The sequence below is a fragment of the Sturnira hondurensis genome, unplaced genomic scaffold (genome assembly GCF_014824575.4).
Source record: "Sturnira hondurensis isolate 20B ecotype Veracruz unplaced genomic scaffold, ASM1482457v3 Scaffold0020489, whole genome shotgun sequence".
Classification (NCBI taxonomy): Eukaryota; Metazoa; Chordata; class Mammalia; order Chiroptera; family Phyllostomidae; genus Sturnira; species Sturnira hondurensis.
Window position 1 is genome coordinate 1845503 of NW_028093120.1, and position 10819 is coordinate 1856321.

Below are 10819 nucleotides of genomic sequence, written 5' to 3' on the forward strand. Positions count from 1 at the left end.
TGATTCTCTCTGTGGAAATAAAATGTAAAAACCTAAATAATCTGAATAGTATAGATGTCCACATAATAAAAACCGAATCTTTTTACCTTGTGCTATCCCTCAATTGTAAGCTTTTTTTCTCTACTGTCCTGGCCTCTGATAGAACCACCATGCATTCAAATGTAAAAATATACCTACATCTGTGCAAAGCCCTGTAAAATCTGGTGATTCCCTGACAAAAATATGATTAGTATATGAGCATTTGCAGCTACAGACCAAGCCACAGTGCTCTCTTTGATTTTACCTACGTTTACAAAACACCTCAACTCACTACTGATGGAGCTTGGAGCTCCAATGCAGGGGCACCCAAAGGGAGTCAGCGGCCCAAGGAGGAAAGCTCAGAGGATGAGCTCACAGGAAGGGCCCAGGTGGAGTTCTCCATTTCCTCCAGTTGTAAAGTACAGAGGAAGATCAGCACTTTTCTCTAATCAGCTCAAACACTCAGAAAACTAAATGCTAATTGTTTGTGCTTTCTGGGTGTCAGCTTCACCAAGAGAATTATGACTAATCTCTACTACCAAACGTACAGGCAGAAAGTAGACAGAGAGAGAGGCATGATTTACTAAGATCCAGTGAAGTCAGAGAAAACTTGTGCGGAGTAACAGGGATGTTCACCCCCATACTGTGGACAACAACTCCACTTGACTTAGTAAAAAGGTGGGGGCCCAATTTGTGTACCTGAAAAGGGGGTATTAGGAGTATATTTGAAAATTATACTCTTGTCAAACTATTGCTGATTTTTAAATAGCAAAAACCATCTAAAGCTCTGCCCCCTGTCCTCTCTTGCTGGTAAGTCACAAAAGAGTTAACTCTTTCTCACTCTCTCTCCCTAAAGCAAGTAGGTTAATGATTCATTGTACAGCAGGTTTTGTTTATAGAACTGAAACACTGTCATTGTGTCTGTCTAGAGAATTAAACCTCTCTGATCATCTACACATTTTAAAAAGTATAATTTCATTGCATATACCTCTGCACAAAAGATTAATGCTGAGCATTTTAAAAAGATCAATTAAATTTTTAGAGGGTAAATATAAGTATAATAAAAAAGTGACTATTGATAATTAATGCTCTGTACACACATTATTAGCAACTTTATACCTTTTTGAACAAAAATGGAGGAGACAATCAGACTGTTGTTTGTGTGCTTTCTTGCAGCAATTGAGAAAATTAATAGTTCATGCCAGGAGGGTGATTCTCATTCTAGGAAAAGTTAGTTATTTCCTATCAGCCTCAGAAAAGGGTTCTATTTAAAAACTCTTTTGCAAGGTGTCCATTGTCCTGGGCTGTGTGAGCATAAAACTCCTCTCATGGGCTGTGTGAGCATAAAACTCCTCTCATGGAGATGCTATCCTGTTTGCCCCTTCTCCTATTTTCTGATGGTCTGTGTACACCAAGAAAAGGAGACCTGGGCAACAAAGCAGCGTGCAGGAGCTGACCACTGAGGCTGGCCGGTGGCAATGCACATGTAGGGCTGTGTGTCTCACCCACTTAAGGGCAATGCCAGGTTAGAGAACCCCACAGCGCTCAAGTGGAGAACAAAGAACACCCGCCCCCAGGCCGGAAGCAGGAGGTCCACACCTAGGTCACTGCCACCTCAGCCCCAGACAAGGAATCGTTCCTGTCTTTTATGTTTGGGGTAAATAAGCCTAAGCAAAATTATAATTTAAATGCAGCTTATCCTCTGCCTGCTCAGCCTTCTCAGAATTAATTCTAAGCCTCTCCTGTCTCAAACTCCTCTTTTTTTCGTTCCTCACCCATACTTTTTAGAGCCCAATAGTCTTCTCTTTCTGAACATGATCCAATACGTCTCTATGCAAATGTAAGTCAAATTGTTATTCTTGTGATTCTTGTGTTTGAGACCTCATCTCTAAATGTAGAATGTTAAGCACCAAGAAGCAAATGGCAATAAATATTTGAGGACAGGAGTTTACTTTGTGCTTGGAAAAATCAACCCCAAGGAATGGCAGAGACGTGTGACCAGCCCAGGTCACCGAGGTCTTTGGAGGCGGAAGCTGCTCACATGCAAATTCTGCTCTTGGTGTGGCCCAGTGAGGGCCGTCCTACTCAGTGAGGTTCACTGTCACATTCCCCAGAAGAGATAAAAACCACACAAGATTTAAGTCCAGGGCCACATTAGCAATAGTCTATTTAATAAGAAGCCCTTTGCCCCTCTTTCAACATAACTAATTTTGAATAATAGAAAATAATTCTGGGTCAATTTTGGGAGCTGTAAATCCAGTCTCCGTGATTCTGACCTCCATTAACAGAGCTAGTATTTCAAATTCCACTTTAACAGTTTCTCTGACTCTTTGGGGGCTGGCAGCCAATCCAAGTGACCCCTGAGAAGCAATTCTTTCACATACCTCGATTCCACAGTCCTTCATTTGTGTTCCATTCTCCGTGACTCCTGCCTCTACTGTTTCTGCGTCACCCTTAACCTGGGTCTCCTCTCAGGTGATGCTTGAATACTGTCTATAATGTCCCACATTGCCGTCGGCCACCTGCTGTGCACTGACTGCGCAGTGTGCTAAGTCTGAGGATACCAGATTCTGCCTGCAGGGAAATTACAGTCTAGCTAGAAAGACAAATCATTAAATAATCCCCTGTAGTCATTGCAGTGATGGCCATGCTAAGGGAGGTGACAGAAGTTATGGGAAACTCCCTTCTGGAGGCGGGGGCGGGGGGGTGGGGTGGGGCGGGGGGGGTGCGGGAATAGACTTCAGAGAGGCAGTGATGATTCAGCACACGGAGGAGTGAGCCAGGGAAAATGTGAGAGTGAGCATGGAGGAGAGTGCTGTGGAAAAGGGACAACACGGTGACGTTCCAGAAGGAAGAGAAACGGGGCACAATTAAGGAAGCAGAAATTGTGTCTGGAGACTCAGGGGGAGTAAGCCAAGACCAGGCCAGGAGGAAGTGGGTGGTAGATGGCCATGGGAAGCCACTGAGTGAGATTGGTCTGGGAAGTTCTATGATCTGTTTGGTACTTCAAAAGATCACCAGCGACAATGTGACGAACGGACTGGAGTGGTTGGCAGGACTAGAGGCAGGATGACATGTTAAAAGACTATCAACTAACCCTCCAGCCATTGATTCAATCCCCTTGATCACAGAAAAGTCGCTCTCCTCAGGCCTACCTCATGCAACTGCAGGGCTTCTCTGAGGATCAAAAAATGCTCTTTACATACTGCCTCAAGTCAGCCTCCCTGATTTGGGCCATGTTACAATTCTACCAACAGGGAACATACCAACAGGCTCTTGAAATGCTCTGAGTCCGGTATCATGTCTTCCCTGTGTTTTCTGAGAAAGGAGTAAGTTCCTGGCTAAATATCACCAGACCCTTCCTTCTTCATATAACATATTCCACTCAGTTCTTTTAACCAGCACTGGGCTAGATGAAGGGTCCCACTCCTCATACAATCCTGATAACTTACCTCTGAATTCATTCATATATATATTTTTTTTTTCTAGTGTGCTTTTTAGAAGTGAAAAATGTACCCTGAGGGTGTTGTGAACAAGACAGAGTAGAGATGGCCTTTCATGTCCCATGGAGAGACCACCAGTTTTCTGGAAAATGGGGAGATCATGGCAAAGTTCCAGAAAGGAGAGCAGTACTCAGCATGTCCTTCATCAGTCATGCCATCCCCGATTTTTGGCTGGTCACATAACTACCCCAAACGAAGGCTGCACTTTCCAGCCACTGCTGCAGCTAGGAGTGACCATGTGACTGCAATGTGCACGGAAGTATTATGTATGACTTCCGGGTAGAGTCCTTAAAGAGAGGGGCAGCCCCTGCTGCTGCTGCTGCTGCTGCTGCTGCTGCAACCCCCACCCTCCTCCTGACTGGGGCCCTCACAGCCTCCTTGTCCCAGCATGTGGAGGCCACGTGTGGAGGCTGGTAGAACAGCAAGAGAGAAGGAAGGGAGATCCCTGACACTGAACTGTCTCCCTCTCCTGAACCACACCTTGGGGCTCCTTTTACAACAAAAAGAAGGAAGCATTTCTGTTGTTTAACTTGCCGTTATTTTGTATTTTTGTCACTCACAACCAAAGCTAAGTCTAACCAATACACATTCCTATTTTGGGTAACTGCTATTAACACAGCCTAAGAATTGGCTCCTCTTACAACCCCAGTGTTGCTGAATGCTTTCTAGCTTTCTCTTCATGTTTTTTTTTAAAGAGGTCATTCACTATGACTCCTTCACTGCCACGATATGTTAAAAAATCACCGAGGATCTCCACAGGAAGGCTGACTTCAAGGAGAGATGACGAGAGGCCCTGGGCTGCAGCCTCATTCCTCAGAGGCTGTGTCCTTGCTGAGATCCCAGGTGCCGGATTCTCCTGGGTCTGCGAGTCTGTGAGCAAGTGATGGCAACACCAAGTGCTTCCTTATCTGTCCACCACATAGAGCTTGTCTGGGGAGAAGGGAGATGTGTGGGGCTCTGGTGACTCCACTGCTTTGGGAACCTATTTGTCAGCGCTCCTGTGTGAAGTCTCACTGCCTCCTCTCATTCTTGTTTTCCCCATACCCAGTACCCGGGTGCACACAGTCTTGCTAAATCTGACTCTGCTTAGTCAAAAGGTTTCTGTTGACTCATGTGAACATGTATCACAGGAAAACAGTGGTAACATTAATTGGCAGAAAGCCAAACCCACCCAGAAGTCTCCACATTTTCTATAAAAGATGAATAAAATAATAAAGGCAAAAGTGCCTCTACGCTTTATCAAATTGGACTAATGCCAACATGAAGACCGGCCATTTTATTCAGCATGGTTCAGCTTCTAGTTCTACCAGGAAGGGAGCACTTGTTACCATCAAGACAGCATTACTGTAAACTATCTCTTGAGGGATAAGGAGGGGAAGGGTGGCCAGGAATCAACTGGGGTAAATTAGGAAATAAGGGTGTGAGTACTTCATACATATCTGAGGGATTCAGTTATATTGTTCCCTCCTACTAAAGACAGTAAAAACCTTAGATCAAACAGATATAAAATTAGCCACAGTAATAGTGTACACTTGACCCTAATTAATGACTATGCCGATAATTAGTCTTTATGTATATATTCATCAGCCCCTTTAGCATTCTAGATAACTGTAACATTCCCTGGTCAGAAGAATGCCTGGCTGGGCTCCACGTGGGCAGCTAGCAAATGAATAGGCTCTAGCTTGGACTAGCTGCACTTCCAAGTCCATTTCTTGAATCAGATCTCAAAATAAACACAATTCTCCTAACAACCTATCAGCTGGACTTCATACTTTTTCTTCTGTTTCTCTATGAGGAATGAATGGAATCTCTCTCGGGAATTATCCTGTGCCTAAGAGGAAAACAAGTACAAAAGTTCCCACATTTGGAAAACTAAGAGCCCGACAGATTTCATCAGAGAAAGATGTCCTAAGTTAGTGTGTTCCCCACGGCGACACTCCTGCGATTCATTTCCTTCAGGCCGCGGCTCTTCCTCCCTCTATCATTTCTTCCTGCTGACATCTCAGGGCCTTCTGGACTCTGACAAGTTCACAGCAGCAGTGGTGCAAAGCGTGTCTGTGGTGGGGAAAATAGGGGTGGAGGAACGCTGAGACCGCGACGAGGTCTGACTGAAAATGGCCATCTCAGGAGGGAAAGCACCAGAGTAAAAAGCAATCAGAGGGTAACGGCATCATCTCTTACTCACACAACACGAACAAAGAGGTGACAGTGGAGGAAAAATAGGAAAGACAATTCCATGTAGCAGAAACAATCAAGACAATAACCTCTACTTCTGAATTTCTTTGGTTTTGTGATTTGGATGTAATGTTTCCTATGATTACAATGACTTTTGCCACTTTTGAAAAGAAAAGGACTTTTTTTTTCTTGTCTTTCTTTAATAAGAAAGATAATAAAGGCCTCTTGCTTATGGCATAAAATCTGAAGATACTTTGTAAAGTATTTTCATGAATGAATTCTTCAGAGCAATGCATAGACAGTTCTGTGAACTACTTAGAATAATTATTTGTATCCAATTGATGGATCTATAAAGCATTTCTCTCCACTGTGTAAATGTGAATCTTAACAAAGGGAAGTGGATCTGTGAGTACTCAAGGAAAAAAGGGAGGAAAAGTGGAAGAGAAGAAAGGGAAGAAGAAGGGAGAGGGGGAAAAAGAGAAACAGGATATCTAATTGCCTAAAGGGAATGTGAACTCACCAATGACAATAGTACCTTGCCCTTTGAAACTCCGCATCCTCCAGAGGTTTATGTAGGTTGAGGAGCAATCACTCCAAGTTTAGGGTGCTACTCAACATGTTTCAAGTTGAGAAGCTACTAGGACTACTTCATAAGAATGGCTCACAGCAAGGACCTATGTGCAGTCATAGAAGTAAAACAATTTTGAGAATAAATCAAAACGTCTATGAATATAACAGTCTGCATAACTTGGATATGTAGATCAACTGGAGTCACACGAAAACCTCAGAAAAGGACTTGGGAAACTGTAAGGGAACCATGACACCAGGGGAGCCTCATGAAAATCACAGATAAGGAGGAAGAGTCTGTTTTCCACCGTTGTGGATGGGGTGGAAAGAAATCATTCCAACAGGAATAGCTTTCCAACACTTTCATTGGAGAGCTCAGGTCCGCACAAAAGATGCAACATGGCCATCAGGCATGGAGTCCCAGAGAAGAGCCTGGCATTCTAAAGAAAGTGCTGATTGCTTGGATATATTTCTGCAAAGCTGGCAAAATCAGAACTAGGGAAGGGAGAAGTAAAGCCTTGCTTGGAGCACAGACATTTTGACGTAAAGAAAAAGCAATTGAGATGGCAGCCACCAATGACTATGTTGTGTTCAAGAGGTTATTTTTTTAACTTGTTGAATGTGAACTCCCAAAGGAAACACCCAATTTAGTGCTTTGAACAGAGTAGGAATGCAAAAAATATCTACCGAAAATACTAATTCAAATTGTCTTTTTTATCATCTATGAATGACAATACAATTGCAAAAACACAGAAGACAACAATATAATATAATCACATTCCAATATATTCATTTAATCAACAAATATTTATCACACACTTACTAAATGCCAGGTTCTGTTTTAAGCAGTGCAGATTCAGTGAAATGCAAAATAAAAAATTCTCTGACTTCATGATGCTTATATATCAATGATCAAGGAATGGCATCTGAACAATTACCTAAACTAATAAGTTTAACACTCTCAAAAGAATGGAGATTTTAATGATTCTTATAATGATTTTATCATGAATATACTAACCAACTGGTTAGTATTCTTCCATAAGAATTGCTGGCTCTTGAAAAGAATATTACAAGTCCTCTTAAATTAGGCCTAAAATGTAAAAAATGTTTATTGTCAGACCTGGCTCTATATTTACCAGAACATAATCATAAGTCATAATTCATATTTATATTCATATACAGATATTTTTCAGATATCAGTTAGCCATAAAACTGCTTGGTCCTTTTCTCCTGAGACACTGTATTGCAATACAAGAGGTCACAAGTCACAGAAAAATATATTTAAACACCAAGGACCAAATGTAAACATAAATAATTACCAACTCAAACACAAACTGCCTCTGTGGTGTAGATACTGAAATGAATCTGTAACATCATACTGAGGAATGAGTGAACCAGTGAGGGTCAGCTGTGTATAAAAATACACAGTCTACACAAAGATCTATTTATTGAAAAGTTTACCAAAAAAATTCAATGTGGTAATTCTCAATGATACGAGTGCCAAGACACATTTTACACTGAAATCTTTTTCCTTTCTTATCTACTGTATTAGCAAGGGTCCTGAGAAGAAATAGTTGGTGCATTCTGAGTAGGATAATTTGCAATGGGACCGAGGGTTTATGACTGAGGTATAGGTAGTTGTAGGGAAATCCCAAGGGAGAGAGCAGGAACCCAGGGTTAATAGCTATGCTGCCATCATCCCCAGGCCTTAAGGACTGGTGGAGAAAGAAGTTCCTGGAACCAAGGAGAGACCTGTAGACACAGCTGCCTTGAAAGGATCAAGAACTTTCTGCCAGAGCAGGGTGGACAAGGGTAGAGTTGGATCCAGAGGGGCAAAGAGAAGTTATCTGAAACATATGCTAAATACGGAATTTCCTAAGTTGATTGAATACGTATTCAATATTTACTCAGTCCTCTGTGAGCCACGTGTAGTTGTGTTGGATCTAATCCCTGGGGACCCTGTGAATGTGTGACGTCCACAATGTCTGGTCCTCAGCAGCCCTGCCCAGCTCCTGTAGACTCATGTATATGGCCTCTTCTTCTTCTTTTTTAATTATTATTTTTTTACTATTTATTTATTTTTATTTAATTCTTATTCAAGTACAGTTTTGTTTTATATTCCTAATCTGCCCCCCCCACAGTGCTCCCCACCTCCGTCCCATTTCCACCCCCGACCTTAATTATTGTCCATGTGTCCTTTATACTTATTCATGTGAGTCCCTCCCCTTTTCCCTTATGATTCTCTCCCCTCTCCCCTCTGGACCCTGTCAGCCTTTGAGTATTCTGTATTTGAGTGTCATTGGTCATATTTTGCTTGCTTGTTTGTTTTGTTGTTTAGATTCCTGTTAACAGTGAGATCATATGGTATTTGTCTTTCACCGCCTGTCTTATTTCGCTCAAGGTAATGCTCTCCAGTTCCATCCATGATGTTGCAAAAGGTAGAAGCTCCTTCTTCCTTTCTGCAGCATAGAATTCCATTGTATAAATGTACCATAGCTTTTGATCCAGTCATTTACCAATGGGCATCTAGGTTGCTTCCAACTCTTGGCTATCGTAAATTGTGCTGCTATGAACATCGGGGTGCATAGGTTCTTTTGGATTGGTGTTTCAGGGTTCTTAGGATATACTCCTAATAGTGGAATTGCTGGGTCAAAAGGCACATCCATTTTTAGTTTTCTTAGAAAATTCCATACTGTTTTCCATAGTGATTGTACCAGTCTACAATCCCACCAACAGTGAACTAGGGTCCGCTTTTCCCCACAATCTCGCCAACTCTTGTTGTTTGTTTCTTTGTTTATGATAGCCATTCTGACTGGTGTAAAGTGGTATCTCATTGTGGTTTTGATTTGCATCTCTCTGATAGCCAGCGATATCGAGCATCTTTTCAAGTGTCTCTGGATCCTCTGTATGTTCTCCTTGGAGAAATGTCTGTTTAAGTCTTTTGCCCATTTTTTAATTGGGTTGCTCACCTTCTTTGAGTGGAGTCATGTGAGTTCTTTGTATATTTTGGAGATTAAACCTTTGTCTGAAGGTTTATCATTGGCAAATATGTTTTCCCAAACAGTTGCTACACTTTTAATCTTGATACTGTTTTCTTTGGCCATGCAGAAGCTTTTACTTTTGACGAGATCCCATTTGTTTATTCTTTCCTTTATGTCCCTTGCTCTAGGGGACGTATCAGTAAAAATCTTGCTGGGTGGAATATCTGAGATTTTCCTGCCAATGTTCTCCTCTAGAGCTTTAATGGTTTCTTGGCTTATATTTAAGTCTTTTATCCACCTTGAATTAATTTTGGTGTATGGTGTAAGTTGGTGCTCGAGTTTCATTTTTTTGCATGTAGCTGTCCAGTTCTCCCAACACCATTTGTTGAAGAGGCTATCTTTACTCCATTTTATGTTACTGCCCCCTTTGTCGAATATTAATTGACTATAGGGGTTTGGGTTTATTTCTGGAATCTCCATTCTATTCCATTGGTCTGTGTGCCTGTTTTTATGCCAGTACCAGGCTGTTTTGATTACAGTGGCCTTGTAATACAGTTTGATATCAGGTATGGCTTCTTCTATGGAGTCAGTCCATCTCATATGTGGTCTTTCTCTTTTCCTGCTGCCTTCTATTTCCCCCAGCATCACCGAGCACCTACTATGTGCCAATCCATGTACTTTGCAAGGACTCCGAAAGATGAGTAAGTCACCCTGTCTGCCCTCAAGGAGCTCAGGATCTAGTGTGGACAATAGACCCAGGAACAGATACAAATGCATTGTTCTAGGCAAGACCTATAACAGATGTATGAGAAAGTGTTACAAAAACTAAGGAGAGTGAGAAGGAGCTACCCTTTGGAAAGGGACATTATTAAGGAATTGCTGACACAGCCTTACCTGTATTATCGAGTTAATTATATTCAGGGAAATAAAGAGGTCACTGAATTATGGGTCTATAATTCTTCTGACATGTTTGTCAAGATGAAAGCACATGCATCAAAAGGTATCAGAAAACACCCTAGATTTTTTTAAAACCACAATTCATGTCAGAAATACTTCACCACCTTCATGTTACAGGTGAGGAAATCTGCTTAAATCCATTACAGCGGTTTAGTAGCAGAGAAAGAAGAAGGACCCAGGCCTCCTGGCTCCCTGCCAAGGCGGGCATTAGAGATTTTCTATCTTTTAATGTTAGCTGCAGCTAAATTAAGTCAGTTACTTCCCTGCCCCTCATCACCGTTCTACTACATTTCATTTCATTTTTGCCCTTCCTTCTTCTTACGCTGATTGGGTTTCTCAAAATTGGCATCAATGGGATTCTTAAAAATCAGCAGCTCAAATCTGTAAATCTGTTACTAAGCAGTAAACTTCAGTAATGTGTTTTTCACTCTACTATTTAGATTAGCCTGTACTTTCCTGGTGTGATTTCTTTTTGTATAATGAGTGAATTTTACCGTATGTCAACATGGGGAAACGCATAACCATATGGTTGCCACATAACTGAATGCTCAATCTGTGAGTTGTTCCTTGAGCAATTACTGTACTGACCTAATTCTTGCCATGTATTCTTTTGTTAGT

At 41.7% G+C, this 10819-nt stretch overlaps 1 protein-coding gene across 3 annotated transcripts in view; it reads right to left on the reverse strand.

Annotated features, from left to right (window-relative positions):
• MAML2 (mastermind like transcriptional coactivator 2) overlaps positions 1 to 10819 on the reverse strand; it is a 354759-nt gene that overhangs the window by 217432 nt on the left and 126508 nt on the right. The gene's annotated exons all lie outside the window — the stretch shown is intronic.